This window comes from Mauremys reevesii, linkage group 5 (assembly GCF_016161935.1).
Source record: "Mauremys reevesii isolate NIE-2019 linkage group 5, ASM1616193v1, whole genome shotgun sequence".
In the NCBI taxonomy this organism is placed as follows: domain Eukaryota; kingdom Metazoa; phylum Chordata; order Testudines; family Geoemydidae; genus Mauremys; species Mauremys reevesii.
This window is the reverse complement of record NC_052627.1, coordinates 92,406,351-92,422,929: the sequence shown is the minus strand read 5'-3', so window position 1 is coordinate 92,422,929 and position 16,579 is coordinate 92,406,351.

Here is a 16,579-nt window from a genome sequence, read left to right as displayed (position 1 = left end):
CTTGCTGTATGAAAATGTCACATAAAAAGGGCTTTCCTTTCAACCAAGTCAGAATTCAGCCCTTGGAATTTGACCATGCTGCAGGATGGATTTTCATAGCATGTTGAGAAGAACATATTTGAGTGAGAGGAGGATCTTCAGTAAGCAGCAAAATCTCACAGGAATTCAAAGAAGCAAAATGTGGTACAATTCAGAGGAACCTTTTTAGATTCGTTGTGAGCCTGAGCAGGCCACTGGGTGAAGAGCAAAGTGGTCCAAAGCTGCCATCAGAAGTGTCTTCGAGGGCAAAAGAAAATAAGGCATTGTTTAGCTGAAGACATTTTCCAGCAACTATAACAGTTTGCTAAATATCATAATGTAATAAAAGCTATGAAATAACCTTGTCAACCTTGTCATTTCAATTTTTTATGCCTGGTCTTTCTTTTCCTGGTTATGTCAGTGAACTCTTATCTCCTCCGCATATTGCCATAGGCCCACAGTTTGAATAAAAAAAAGGAATCCTGTCTCACAAATGTCACAGGTAATAGCATTACACCATAGCAAACACTGGCTTTAGATACTCCTAAACATCTAACTACACAGGTTTTGTAGGACCTTTTTGTTCATCTGCATTTGCAAGAGCATGCTCCTTTTGCTGCTCTAGTTTTGTCCATGGTTACAAGCCATCTTCAGCTTTCAGGGCCTCAGTCTTTCATTTGCACCCAATATAAATCCATCAAGAGCTCCATTACGGTTAGTTACACTGCTACAAAACGTTATAAACAAGAAAAGAATCAGTGCTAACTGCCAGCCAAAGAAAGTGTATTGTTCTAAAGACCACCACTGAGAAATAACCCACTCTGTTACTTCATTCTTCCCCACTAAAGAAAATTTAGAAACAATCAAACCTGTTCTCAGGCTAACAAAGATATACTTTAGATATAACACAACTGAGCCTTTCATTCGTTGGGCTCATATATTTCTAGATAAAAGTCCACAGAGAAGGATAGAGTCACTGAAAGCAACTTCAAGTGTGAAAGGGAAAGTTTATTATTCAATAATCTCAGAAATGTAGAGCTTAAAGGGATCTCAAGAAGTCAACAAGTGCAGTTGTAACACTGACAGACTCTGGTCATTGGTGGGTGGGATCCAACCGGAGACCTCTGGAGCTAAATGCATGAGCTAAAAGCCACATGCCTGCTAACTAAGACTGTACCAGACTCATTAATCTCTAAGTGGTCTTGGTGCCACTAGAGGGGACAGAACACCACACCAGGAGGAGTGTGGGTTACAGAGTGCCCTGAGCTGAGGCCGGACTAAATAAACAAGAACATTCTTAATGTTGGTCTACTAAAGAAAGTAAAGTGAGACCACTTTATGTGTAACTATCTTCTGGCCTACTGTACATACAGTAGTCCCAACTCTTGCCTGCCTGGGGATTTTGGTGATTAAATAACAAACTAAAAATTGTCACCAAGTTTGAGTATGCCTGGGATTTTTTCCTATAGGATTGTTTTTGTTGCAAACCCTAATTCCCCCTGCCAGAGAGGTATGCCAACCCCCTCTTATATCCTGTTTAAAAACAAGGCTTACCTGCTAGAAAGATTCATCAGTAATTATGCAGCACCTTCAAACACAGTTCAAGAACTGACATCAGGACAATTTTAGTTCACGAGCTCTGCAAATCTATGCTGGGGCTTAAATTATAAATACTTATTTTTTTAAGTTTATAAAAGGTAAAAGTGACCATTGCATAACCTACTGAGTTAATTTACAAACAATTATTAACAAGGGAAATTCTAGCCCCGATGGCAAAAAGTTATAGAGCAAAAGAACATTTATATCCAAAAGACAGCAACGACCATAACAGTAAAAAGAAGGAGGGATAACCAGTTAAGTTTACTATGTCAAGAGCATCATTTTACATTTTTCTTCTTTTTCTGACCTCTCCTTCTATATGTTCAAAGAAGTACACACAATGGTAAGGAAGCTAATATGAGAGTGCAAGTCCATGGACTGTCCATGATTGGAATGGTAATGGTATATGAAATCTTTCACTTTCCAGTTTAAATCTAGTAAAGACTAAACTAAACTAAATTTAGCAACACTACCTGTTCAGTGACCTAAATAAGGCCATATTGAAATAAGTATGGTGGTCACTGTTTCATTAGTAAAGAATGAGGCTGCATGGAGTTTAACTTTATTAAAACCTGTGCACTGCTCCATCCATATGGCTGAGTTGCTTCTAGCCTAACTCATCACATTTCCTGAAGGGACTGTTATTGACAGGACACCAGTGGAACATGGGCTCTCTGATTCCAATTCCATGATCATGATACATCTTCCTTATTTAGCAAACATTTTAATATAATTGTTTTCAAATGTTTGATGCCCAGGTCTCCATCCAGTCTCCCAGACATTGCTAGTACATAGTCTATTTGGAGTCTCATCCTTACCACACTTAGCTGGTTACATAGTCTTTGATTGCCTGTTGAGATCAAACTATCTCAGAGTGACCTCGCTGTATCTCAGAGTCTAGTAAACTCTCTCTGTGGAGTCTCCTTGCTCCCTGTGGGGTTGGTCCCTAGATGATTTTCTGTCTCTCTGCTTTGGATGTTGCATCTGCTGGTTCATAAGTGCATCCTGTTCCTTCAGATCAATTGTCCCTGTTGCATAATCCCCTCATATGACCTGGGTGCACTGCATCGCTCACTACTGCTTTAGTGCACTCCTCTGGTGACTCTCTAATGGCTAAATCCTCACAGGAGTGTTTGTCTCTAGGACCAGTAGGTCCTTGGCAGACCTGTCATACCTGCCTGCATTCTGATTGTGGGTGGCCATCTCTCAGCAGTGTCCCCACCCTTCTGGCTGCACCAGGTCTCCCCTCATTGACAGAAGGCTTTTGGTCCTTCATCCCATCAGTGTCTGTGCTAGACTATGTGGCAACCCTGTTGTGGGGTATTCCTATGCACCAAAAATGCTAACAAGGGGTCTGAACCAAAAGAAACAACCTTTTGTGACCATCTCTTAGCTGTTTTCGCAGATGATTCCACCTTACCATTACTCTGGGGGTATGTTGGGGATGACGTCATGGTGGTCATATTCCCATTTACATGCAAACACCTTGAATACTTCTGAAGCAAACTGTGTCCCATGGTCAGTGGATACAGTGTCTGCAATGCCATATCTTGCAAAGTGAACCTTCAGTTTGCCAATCACTGAGCTGCTTTTTGTATCAGGCAGGATATCCCACAAATCTGAATAGTAGTCAAATTCTTACTGTTGGGGACCTGCACAGTCCACTCAACATCCTGCCTTGTGAGCTGATGGATGGGTTCCGCTACTGCATCCAAGTTTGGACATAACATTTATCATTCCTCTGAGGTGCTGTACCCCCATCACATCCACAGAAGCTGGCATGCTTGTCTGCCTTGATCTTGTTGGAATTTGCTCTCAGTCCTTCTACTGTGAGCAGATATCCAATGTTGTTACCCTGAAAAAACAGAATTTGGGGCAACCTTACAATAGCCTGCCTGTTGCCCCCTTAATCTGTCCTTCCTAAGGTATGGATGTCCAGGGTAGGTAAGGAAACACTTGAAGGACATGGATATAATCTTCCAATAAAATGATTGACACAGGCAGTATTCTTTCCGAAACAAATAATGATATTTATTTAGGTGAATAATAATTCTGATTACAGTAATAATCTAGAAATAAAATCAGACACAAATCCCTTATTACAAGTTAAAGAGATTTAAACCACAATAACATACAGTTCAAATAATTCTAAGTGAGTGAGCTCTGTCACAGATGGCCAGTGTGCAACAGATCACTGACAATTAATAAATTATATTTTAAGTTTTACATAGGTAAATTACAATTAACACACACTCATACATCACACACATACACATACTAATACTATACTATCCTAATACTAATAGTATAATTAAATAATAACTGGCAGGTTTGCTTACGCTCACCATTGACTTTGCTTCAGTGACAGGACTCCCTCTGTTGCTGCCGCTTAGTCAGTGTCACTGCTGTTGCTTCTTCTTAAGGTCTGTGTCTGCTGTTACTGTTGCTTCTTCAGCTATCAGCTTGGTCAGGTCTCTTCAAGAGCTGTATGCTTCTTCTGTTCTCTTGGAACTCTCTCTCTCTCTCCAGCAGTTCTTGCTAGCTCCCAACTAACTGCTGACTGTCTGCCTTTTATACTTTCAGACATCTATTGAGCATGTTATCAAACATTACCTCAATCATGTTTACTGTGTATGCTCGCTACTGCCAAAAAAAGCAACCTGAAGCCAGTCCAAGCTGGAGCTGCTTGATCTCTCTCTACCGTTGTATCACACATGCTCATTCCAAGCATTACCTCACTCTGCACATGCGTTTTTACCTCTGAGCTATGATTATGTTATCAAATCTTACTGCCCATGCTCCAGTTCTAACCTACTTCATGGCCATACTTCATTTAGGAACCCACATTCTACTAGGCATGCTCAGCCCTGAAATGCTTTGAGGCCATACCTCATTTTACAATCAGTTCTGATCATATGACCCACGATATCCAATGGTGAGTGACTGCAGCTTTAAGTTGGTGAAGTGACTCCTGCTTATTTGAAATGGAAAGTAGGGACACAAAATGAAGTCTGAGGTAGTCTGGGGAATTTCTCTGGCATCGGTGTGTGTCACATCATGCTGTTTGAGTAGCTTGTTTTCTGGGTCAAGTTTTATGTTTTTGTCCCTGCTTCACTGGAGAAGAGTTTGACTCCATGACAGAAAACTACATTCAGCTTCTGTATCATTGCTTCCTTCACCTATAATGAGGATATAATCTACAATTATGTTCACCCCAGGCAGTCCCTCCAGCACTTGGATGAGTCTTCTCTGGAGCACCTCTGGTGCTGGGCTAATGCCCATTGGCACATACCACCATCTGTAGTGACCAAGTGGTGTTGTAAAGATTGTCAGAATGCTGTACTCTTTATCCAGGGTTATGAGCCAAAACCCATTCCTCACACTGCAGATTATAAAGATTCTCTTTGGAAAGTTCTAGAAAAAAAACAACCCAAAAGTCATCAGTTGCAGGCAGTGGATAGTGGTATCCTTTCAATGCCCAGTTCAGTGGCTGATTGTCTATGCAGATATGTATTTTTCCTGGGACTTCTTTACCTCCTCATGCTCCTTACCCAGGCTGTACTGGCCTATTCTGGTACAATGATATCCCTGCTCTATAGACTTTCATGTTCCTTGCATAGTGGATTATGTAGTGCCACTAAAAATTTCTTTCATGGTAAACACACAGATTCCACTGTGAGATCTACTTCCAGTTGAAGCTGTCCTTCGAGGCACCATTGCCTTTGAAAATATCCCCATATGCTTTTAAAGCTGTCTTCATTGTCCACAAGACTCCCCCTTTTGCTTCTTGTAGTGCAGCTGTAAAATCTGATACTGTATCCAAATCAAATCCATGGCCAGTATGTCTGCATTCTGCCAGTCTTTACCTTGCCTTGCAGGTAACAGTGAACCCCAGTTCCCAGGTTCCACAGACAGACATCTCTGTGTAGTGTCCAGTTCCTATCAGTGGACACCCACAGAAATTAAGCCCAGTCCCTCCAAAAGAGACAGTGTTCAAATCAGTCAGTTGCTTTAACTGAGGGCTCACACTTAATTCAATATAACAGCACAGAGATGGTTTATAGTAAAAACTAAAAATCTATTTTTGTTAAGTGATACTAAGTGGAGAAGTGCATCTGACGAAGTGGCCATTCACCCACGAAAGCCTAAAAAACTGTTTCTCACTTACAGCATGTTATCAGCAGCTCCTGACCCACAGGCTGAAAAGATCCACAATTCACAGGCTCAGAGAGTGCTGTTCCCTATGACCCTTAAGTGATGGGAAAGCAGGGCACGTGAAGAGGCAGTGCCCACACAGGACTTGCAGGGCCCAGACTGGCCCAGAGAGAGGGGCTGAGACAAAAAGAGACCAGGAGAGGGTCATGACCAAGAGAAGGCACAAAAGGTGCTTCCAGTGCCATAAAGAGGGCCATCTAAAATGGCATTGCTCCCTGATGAGAAGGAGGGGGATGCCTGAGAGCCAGGGTTGGTCAGAAACTGGCCTGAGGGAGATGGCAGTGGTGACCAAGGCTCTAGCAGAAATATTGTCTGGGGTAGGGAGGACCCAGATAAATAGGGGAATCCACAAGGGAGCAGAACAAGCTACGGTGGGGACCCAGACAGATAGGGAAACCCACTCAGGAGCAGGACAGGCTACGGTGGGGACCCAGACCCTGGAAGAGGGAAGCAGGTTGCTCCTCGTAGTGGAGAGCCTGAGGCAGGAGAGAGACTTCCTGTGGGCCCAGCTGAGGGAGAAACTGGGGCGATAAGACCACATACCGGGGGGGGGGAGACTCTAAGAGGGAGTGTGTGTGATGGGGCAGATGCCCCACACATGTAGATGGAGGGTTAAAGAAGCCCTCAGGGAGGCTGCACAAAACTCAACCAATGGGATGAGGGCTTGTAGAGAGCCAATCAGAAGAAGGCTTGTTGGAACAGCCAATCAAGGCCAGGGAGTGCCGTATAAGAAAGGCTGCTCAACAGAGCAGGGGAGCCTCTCCCTGAAGTGCAAGGGAGAAGGACTGGTTGCCTTAGAGGAGTACCTTAGATAGAGCAGTCCTGGGCAGGGTCAGGGGAGCAATAGGGAGTTCCAGCCTGAGGACTGCAAGACTAAGGCCCCTGATACAAATGGCCAGGAAGGTGCTAGGGCTATGGGGAAATGGCCCAGGGAAATAGGTGGCAGGATTTGGAGGGGCAGCAGCATGTGGCTGCAGGCTATAGGGTCTTTGGGTCGGGGACCGGAGTAGGCAGGGGGCCCGCCCTCTCCCTTTCCCCCACTTGCCACAAAGGGGGTGGCCAGTATTCAGACTGCAGTTTACCCCTGTGGGGGGGAGAGGCTAGACTGAAGGCTGCAGTAGGCCACAGCAGCAAGTGGATGGAGTAGAGACAGTCAGTTCCCCCAGAAGAGGAGGCTGCAGTCCGGGGAGCAACACAGGTCTTAGAGGTGGAGCAGAAGTAATGGCGATGAGACACCACTAGAGGAAGGTGCACCGGCAACCAAAAGCCAATTCCCAGCACAGCCAGCAGGAGGCACGGTGGTGCGTCCTGCCCTGTTACAGCCCCATGTCAGTGCGCATTGAGGGGCTCTTAGGGTCACACCCTCTTATCCAGTGGAAATTGGGCAAGAGGTTTCCTTATTAATATGCACAGAGGTTGGTATTGGCCATTGTTGCTTTCCTGTCCAGACAGCTTGAACCAAATGTGCTCTCAGACTCAAGGAGAATGTCAGTGTCATCACTCCTATCTGATGTGCCATCTCCCTCTTGCACAAGTCTGACTGAATATTTCTGAGACCTTCCTCTATTCCTGCATTCATTGCTAAAAGATTCAACTTGCCACATTCTTTGCAATGCTGTCCTGGTGTATTGCACTTCTCTTTTACCACTTATGCTGTTTCCCCACAGTACATGAATCTCACTCTAGATATGGAACCCTGGCCACTTGTTCTCCTTTGCCGTTGTCTCACTGCATATACTTCTGGGGCTATTGTGCATCCTAAGGCTTCATCTTGAGGCTTCCAGTGCATGCCCCATGTCTAAGCATCTGCATAACATCAGATTGCCTTCCTGAAACAGCTGCTCCCACAGAAGATCCCAAATACCAAACACTATCCTGTCCTGAATTAGGGAGTCTGTCAAGTGTCCAAAATTGCACGTAGTAGCCAGTGTATGTCAAGGTAGTAAGAGAGGAGTCTATCCCCTCCCCTCAGATTAGTCTGTAGTGGAAAAACCTTTGTCACTCCATAGTTTTGTTCTGCTTTGGAGAACAATAGGTTCCTAGGGCTCCTCGCACTGCTGGGAGGACTGAGGCAGTGGTGAAATTCAAATTGCTGTGGACTACCACCATGTTCCCCAAATAAGTTAAAACAGTTTTAGTTTCCCACTGTTGTCATCATCCTCCATGGTCAAGTCTGTGTACAACTCAAATGCCTTGTTCTGCTGGCTCCATCAGTGGGCCAGGTTTCTGCCTGCAAAATCAGGGCTCCTGCGGGCTTCAGACCAAGTGTTATGGCTCACAGTGCCAGCTGGCGCACTTCAAAGAAGTTACATCTTTGACCTTGCCACCATGTTTCATTAGCAAAGAGTGAGACTGAAGGCAGGTTAAATTAAACAAATGGCACTTTAATAAATTCTGTGCATTGCTCTTTCCATCTGGTAGACTTCCTTCCAGCTTAACACCAACAGTTTTTCCTTCCCCTGGTATCTGCTCAATAGAAGTTCCTGCAGGGAACATGGACCCTCTGAATCCAATTCCACTGATTATGATACAGTCACAGCTCAATTGCCCATGGACAGCTGGCAAATCAGGACATCTTGCATCCCTTGGTAAACTGAAAGTTTCAGCAAGGGCTGGTTAGATTTTGACACTGACCCTACCCTGCATCTATTATATGGGGCCCATCCAAGTCAGGATTAAGACCCATTGATAAGACAATATAAAGAAATTTCAGGTTAATGATGCATACTGCCAAGATAAGTAGGAGGAGAAGGATCATGGTGTAAATCAGGGAAACAACATTGAAGTCAAGCAGTTCCATCAATGTAAAACTAGTGTAAGTGATAAGAATCAGTGTAAGAACCAGTGATCTAATGGTAGAAAACGTTTCAGCCCCAGATCATTCCAATCAGCTACCTCTCTCCTGTTCAATTCCTTCAAAACAGTGTTATCTGCAAATGCCCTGCACAGAAGGTTTCAAAAGAGACCATGGTTTACCTGAAGCACTACTACTAGGTACAGCTAGCTCAAGTCTCAGATTCATCATTGTATCAGACATATGTGCCACAAACAATAGTGAGAATGTAGAAAAAGTTATTCTGCATTTTATTTAAACTAGGGTTTTAAGAACTTAAATATTGATGTGCAGTACAACCTTGCCAAAGATAAGAAAGTAATATCTTTAAAGGCTTCATCAATCCTAACAAACCCAGAAAGATTCCGGCAGTTGGAGAAATAAATCAGCTTGTCACATCAGCTGAACACAGAGGTTCCCACTGTTTGGAACTCCATGTTCTTCATGCTTCAAGAGTTTCTGGAACAACAAAAATTGTGCATGTCTTTGTTGACAAATGCAAAATTGAAGGGACAGATGTTATTCTAACTTAAAGCCATGGAATCTGGCTGCCAACATAGGTAGCCTATTTTGTCTGATTAAAAACTGACAACTTGGCACAAGGAAGCAAAAAGAGAGTTGTTGTGGTGGTGGTGAGTGAAGCAGCAGCCCCCAGACGTTGGAGGTGCAAAGGGAGAGGGAAGGAATGGGGGGCATGAGGAACACATCCTCAGGCGCTTCTGGTCAAGATCTCCCCCATTCTGTGTACTGGCCCTAATGGTGTCTCCACTCCACCACTCCATTCACCAAAGCTACCAACTCCACCAAAATCTCACACTGGCTAGTGGGGTGAGCAACCTTACATGTGTAGCAAACAGTAGCATCTTTCACTTAGAAGTGATTCCTATGTCCAGGTATATTGGATATGAAGTGCTCTGAGCTTGTATCACTACTTGGATGAACCCATTTGGAGAAAAATGTGACAGCTATTCAGAAGTACACAGCAATATTACATAGAGGCTCAAAAGGCATTTCAGAGGTACAAGAAGAGTGAATGACAGTAATCCAGACTGGAAGAGAAAGGTGTGGCATGGCCACATCTGAGTGAGATGGCTACATTCTCCTAGTCAGCTGCAGATAGGAAAAGAACTATGTGCCACTGCTGCTATCTGCTTCACCTTGAGACTGTGAACCATACTGGAAGAAAAAAAAAACAGTACAAATTTCCTTCCTCTGTCCTCAATTTCCCCGACCTACAACCATCACTTATGTGTTGTCTAGGCTGAATATCAGCCAGTTTGCCCCCATCTGGGTCCAAATTTCAAGGTTTGAGGAAGCATGCAAATGACAGAATTTGAGTTTGATGAAAAGTGAGTGTTGAGATGAAGGTCATGCACATACTGGTACATAGCATTACTAGAAGACAATCTCTTGCAACAGTATTCCATACAAATTGAACAAAGAAAGAGTGGTAACAACATTGAGCCCCATGGCACCCTGCATGCCAAAACCCTCAGAGAAGCAGAGGAATTGCTCAATATCAAATTCCAGAAATTTTCAAATGAGTCAACAAAAACCTTGTGGCCAATGGTAAAGTCTGCTTATACTATGGTAGTTGATACTACAGGGATGGGTGACGCACAAAACCCTAAGGATGATAGGGATGCAGATTCCATGCTTTTGCATGCACATCCATTTTTAACACTTTTGCTTCTAGTCTTGTGGATGATATGGTAAAAAGAGAACAATTTATAAATGTTACAGAGTTCATAGGGACCTTCCACATGATTTTTCTGTAGTTTTTATAAGGATAGTCCTCCAACAATCGCAGCGCTTATAAACATCATTGATATAGACAACAACAAAAAGTTAAATCATAACTCCAAAAAGAGGAAAGGGGAATGGCAGAGTTTATATACATATGCACTGTGGGGAAAGACTGGGATGGAGGCTTTAGCCTTCCCCCCAAAATAGAGATTGAATGAATAAAGGAAACACTGAATTTGGATCAGAAGCACATTTATCTCACTTCATTAGAAATAGACAAATTTAGTCACGGTACAAAACATCTCATTAAAACAGTACTTACAATTCTGAAAAGGTTTCAAGCAATGATCTTCGTTCTGGGTTTCCTAAAATGAATTCTGCTGTACCAGCTGCAAGCTATAAGTCATTATTTTACCCTTCTGTACATGTACAATCCTACACCAGTTAAACTGTGACTGTCCCATTGTGGGTGGAAGCCACGTTTTAATATAAAATAGGACACTGAAACTGCACCACTCGCAAACATTGATTTTGGTGTAATCAGCAACCATTTAAAAAAATAATCAACTTCACCCCTTCAGAAAACAGGGGCTATCTGGTTTGGCTGAGTGAACTGAGATTTCTGAACTGAGTTCAGTGACCTTGCTATAAGCTGACAGAAGGCTTGCAACAGATGTACCTGACTAATCAGTTAGTCATGGCTGAAAATTGGAACCATACACCTGAAGTCTTAAATTTGCCTCTCTTTTTTTTTTGACATTTAGAGTCAAGAGCTTGAAGATTTACAATAATTGTGTAGCCTCTTTGGGCAAGTATGGAATTCTTGACATTGTAAAAGCACTTACCTCAATGTAGATGTACTTATAAAATTCCTTGCTCAATTCTAGCTGGGTTCACCTGTTCCTATTTGAATTTTCTTGGGAACTTCTCTTCCTTGGAAGCTCAGGCATTTTGACTATCTTTAACTTTAAAACATTTCTGGTGGATTTGCTCCCATAGTAAGTTGGAGCTTTCATTTGATCAGGTGGACTGAAATGTTACATTTTGTTTATGTAACCTCCTTGATTCCTCTCACTCCCAGAGGCTCTGGCAAGGGAAAGCCACAGGAGGACAATTATGGGCCTGCAGGAGTCATGGAATAACAACATGTTCTGTTTTCCGAAACCCTTCACAGGAGACATCCCCACATATCACTGAGAACCATTATCCCCCATTGCTCGCCCCTTCTGATGAGGACGGGAAGGAGATGGCTGCAAAGACATTAAAGTGTAGGCAGTCTTGTTCTCAGTTCTCATCACATTTTTTAAAAAAATATGGTGGTGTACTTTCAAAGTTGTATTTCAAAAATATTCTAAAGAAAATTTCATTTTTCATCGATTCTAAGGCCAGACAGGATCATTATGATCATCTAGTCTCACTTCCTGCATACACAGGCCATAGAATTTCCCCACAATATTTCCTAGAGCAGATCTTTTAGGAAAACATACAATCTTGATTTTAAAATTGTCAGTAATGGAGAATCCACCACAACCCTTGGTAAATTGTTTCAGTGGTTAATCACTCTCATTAAAAATGTACACCTTATTTCCAGTCTGAATTTGTCTAGCTTCAACTTCCAGACATTGGATTGTGTTGTACCTTTCTCTACTAGACTAAAGAGCCATTTAATGTGTTTTACTGCCTTAATTGTTCTTTTTACATGTTTCTAGAAAGTAAACCTTCTGCCTCAGAATTAGTAAAATTTAATCATTTTTTTGTGCATCTCTTTCTGCGTATGGTGAATTTAGGGTGTGTTTTTTGATTCGGGAACTGGCCCTAAGCCTACAAGTAATGTAATTGTATTGCTTTTAACATTTAACATTTTAAATATTACAATTGAAATATTTTTGAGTCTCACCCAGCTCAACCTTCAAGCTTCACAAATATCTGAAGTCCTAGGGATACACACAGAGAAAAAAGTGTCCTGGTGTTTTCCATGCTGTAAAAATCTCTACTACTTTTCAATGTAACAAATGTTTTACACATAGGCAGTAAAGGTGTAATGCCTTTCCAATACCTTTATTGAACATTTTGAAATTCAAAAATAGAAACAAAAAAATTACTGGCAATTTATCTGCCTGTACCCTGTACTCCCCCACCACCCCAACACACACACACGCACACCCAAACTTAAGCTCTTTCAAATAAATGTTGAATTAGGATTCTCTAACAGCTGTGAATTGCACTTGCCACTGGGTGACAATTCTTAGTCAATAAATTAACACAATGGGTGCATTTCTCCTCCCTACCTGCCCAAGAAACAATACATTATAAGTGTTTAACTACTCCCAATAACAGGGGTTTCAAACAAGCTGTGCACTGTGGCAGGCACATAAGGCATCCAAAAAGTTATGTAAACACACAATGGTGACCTTGTCCAGTTGATGGAAACCAATCCCACACCTTAAATTGTTCTCGAAGGTTGAAAATTAGGGGTTGTATTTCTCAGAGAAAATACTGGAAACACAGTATTTCACAGAAATAGTGCAAATGGTCCTTCAGCCATTCAAAGTAAAACCAGAAACCATTGTGTACAGTTATGGATGCAGCTAGGGAGATGCAAAATAAAAAGAGTAATATGTACAAATGACTGAAGCTGTTGCTATCAGACACACCCCATTACTTTTAAAGTGAGTCACAAACAATTAACTGGGTTACATTCAGGTGTGAATAGTGAGGACAAAAACCCATTTAACAATGAGTGTATAACAGCAAAATCAACCTTCCTCAGCAAAAATCAACCCCAACCTGCTAATGCAAGGAGGTGCCCTGTAATAATTGGGTTTGTAAACATTTGCTATATGACACGCAGTAATGAATAAGAAACTTCGCTACAGCATCTCAAATAGGAACTACCTCCCCAAAAAGGCTATGTAGCTCCATAACTATGTTTCCTCATGTACAGTTAAAGCTGCTTCACTGAAAAGAGATGAAGGAGTCCCTCAGCAAAAGCACAAGGCAGATGTCATCCTCTGCCTCCCTGCTGTGCCAGGATATGTGCACATATGGCATCCTTGATTTCCCTTGCTCACTGGGACCCAGGAGCAGTATGCATGTGTGTGTGTGTGGCTGGAGAGGGAATCCAGCTGCCAATACAGACTTTGCAAACCAGATATATTCTGACCCCACTCAGGACCAAAACAAAACAAAAAACTTTATACACCACTCTTTTACCCTCACAAATGTTGTGAGGTGCACAGCAGGTAATGATCAAATTAACATTATTTGCTACATTGGCATCTAGGATGGGTCTGGAAAAAGTGGCAATGAGCCTTAAGCCTATCAAACACATATTCCATGACTATTCTGCAGCTACTTAGTGTGAATTCTTTTCCAGGGCCATTGCCATCAAGGTACAGTTTCACAAGTGTGGGATTGACACATATACACCATATAAAACAATATCATTTCTGGGGAATAAAGTCTTGCATCCCCTGTCAAGTACAATCCCGATCTCCTCAGCACCCTGGTATCCATGAACCTTTCCAGTGCTCTCCACGTTACTATTCATGAATCTGCCCCTGCAGTCCACCTAACAATGTAGAACAGCCTTTTCTGATCACTTACTCACTTGATCCTTGTGATAGGCAAACTATTAAAATGTGTGTGCCATCAGTGGCCTCAACACAGTTCAGAAACTCCTGCCTCTGAAATCCAGCTATTATTTCTGGAAAGTTTCTTATGGAAACTACTCATGGGTAAACCACAGTATTAATTGCCTCACAAACCTCACAATCCCAAAGTGGTTAGCCAGGGACGTATCACTGTCTAAGGTAAAAAGCTCCTAGAGGACAATAGCAGCCCTTTTGTGAACTGGTATGAAGTCCCTGAAACACATGTTCTGGCACTGATGGATTGGTGCAAGCTCTTCACACAGCTCCATGAAGGTCAGTTTGCTTACGCAAAAATTCTGCTGGTTATCCCAGATTTTCAAGCTGTGATCCCACCACTCCATGCTAGTTCTTCTGTACCACGAGCAATGGTGAACTGGAAGGAAACAATGGCAATAACAATATACATATCTGAATTTTTTTCAACCTCACACAGCCTACCATCTTTAATGAGGAATTGCTTTCTAAACAGCATCTCCCAGAGAGCCTCCTACCCATTTTTTCAAGGAAATAAGTGAGAGGCTATGTGAATCTACAAAAGTCATCAGCACATGTGTGAAGGTGGAGAACATTCCACACCCTCTCCACACACAGATTCTAGGGGTCTCCCTCTGACGCAAAGACCCATGGGATATGATCCCTAAAGTGGCAGTGATCATTCATGTACCTAGAGTGGCAGCGTGGATGCAGGTAGATGTGTACAGAGTGTTATACCCACATCCACCAATGCATATGTGTACTCTCAGGTACAGGTATAGGGAGCACGCATGAGCATGAACATGATCCAGTACTCTGGTATGCACACCAGTGTAGATATAGCCAATGAGTTATCAGGAGACTGTCCTGGCTACAATAGTTAGATTAGTTAACTCTAGCCCCTCCTTACCTCCAAAAAAGTTGTCTATGCCCCAGTATACTTGCTCCATTTGTGTATAATTGCATAAAGTGTAGAGGGGAGGTTGTAAGTGCTGATGGCTGAGTCACTCTTGTATGTTGCTGCAGTAGCTCCCAAGAGATCCATTTGGCATCCTGGGATAGCCAGAGCTCACAGATAAGCCCCATTTCCCTGACCACACCCCCTTCCCCAGGGGAGAGGGCCAGGAGGCAATGCAAAGACCAATATGCCAGCATTGGCCAACTGGGGGATTAGCTGAGAGAATCTGCCAGTAAGTGCCAAAGTACAATTCACAACTGCTTTATACTGGCAGACTGGCACAGAACAGCCACAACGGGGGCCAGGATCAGGCCCTGCACCAGAGAGCTTCCTATTTAAATATGAGGCAAGACACACGTGATAGCTAGGAGACCATGGTTAGGTAATATAGGGAAAAGGGGGACAAGGTTTACAAAAATAAGGTTTAAAGATTTTGCTGCTAGGCTTGTTCGTGTCTTGGTAGGTGATCTCCATGTACATGTGAATGTATGTACACATACATGTAACCTTGGTGTACATGTTATTTGTTTTCTTGTAACTATTAGAGACCACATGATTGCGTGTTTAATCTGTGATGATTGTACTAATATTGTTCATTGTCTCAAACTGAGCACAGATCTTTGTCTCATTACCATTTATTGAGATCTGCTTGGTACACTGTCCAGCTACTTTATCTGTGTGCTGTACCAGCTGCAGACTGAACACAGTGTCTGCATATAAATGTTGCCAAAAGTGCTGGATGAAGAAGTCTAGCGTGTGATGGTATTGGAATTCCCCCGGCAACCAGGCAACATTGAAGGCTGTGCTCCCTTCACAGTCACCAGTGCTCTCCTATGGGGCTCACTGACTACACAATTAATCAGCCTGTGTCATCAGCATCCTTAGACATTATGATGTATCTGTATGAGTCTGGTGCACTTGCACCTCTCAATGGATTGCAGCATTTGTCTTAACAGAATGTATCCCTATATCCAGGAAAGTAAGAACTTACACAAGTACCATCCCCCCTTCCCAAGATGAAGAGCTTGGAGGAGGCAACGCTTTAATCATGCTGCTCACAGCTGGTTATCATTTCTACAGCATCTGCAAACTATACCATATCTTTACTCAGTCAGCAACTACACTCAATGTATGCATGTGCAAGAGAGATCCTAGACCATTAGACCTGACAATCAAGTGACCACTCAGCTGCTGAGTTGGTTGCAGGAATTGTATTGGGATTTGCTAATTGAATGCTCTCAGCTGGTGTATGGATTTGGCTACCTGCTCCAGTGACTTGGTGTTTGTCTCAGATATCATCTGAGTGTCCTGTGCTGTAACTAAAGCTGAGTGAGTAATTTTTTAGTGTGATGGTCAAACAAAATAAAAAAAACACCAAATGTTTTGTTCAACCTAAAACAAAAAATGTCATGACCTTGAAACAAAGTTTCGTTGTTTTCATTTTGGGTTTTGAGGGTGCTTACTCTTTTTTAAAGAAAACATCTAAATGTCTAAACAAAAACAAATTTCAAAACAAAAATCAAAATATTTCATTTAGAAAGTGTCAGTGAAGAATTCTGACTTTGTGAGGTTTTTTTGGCTGAA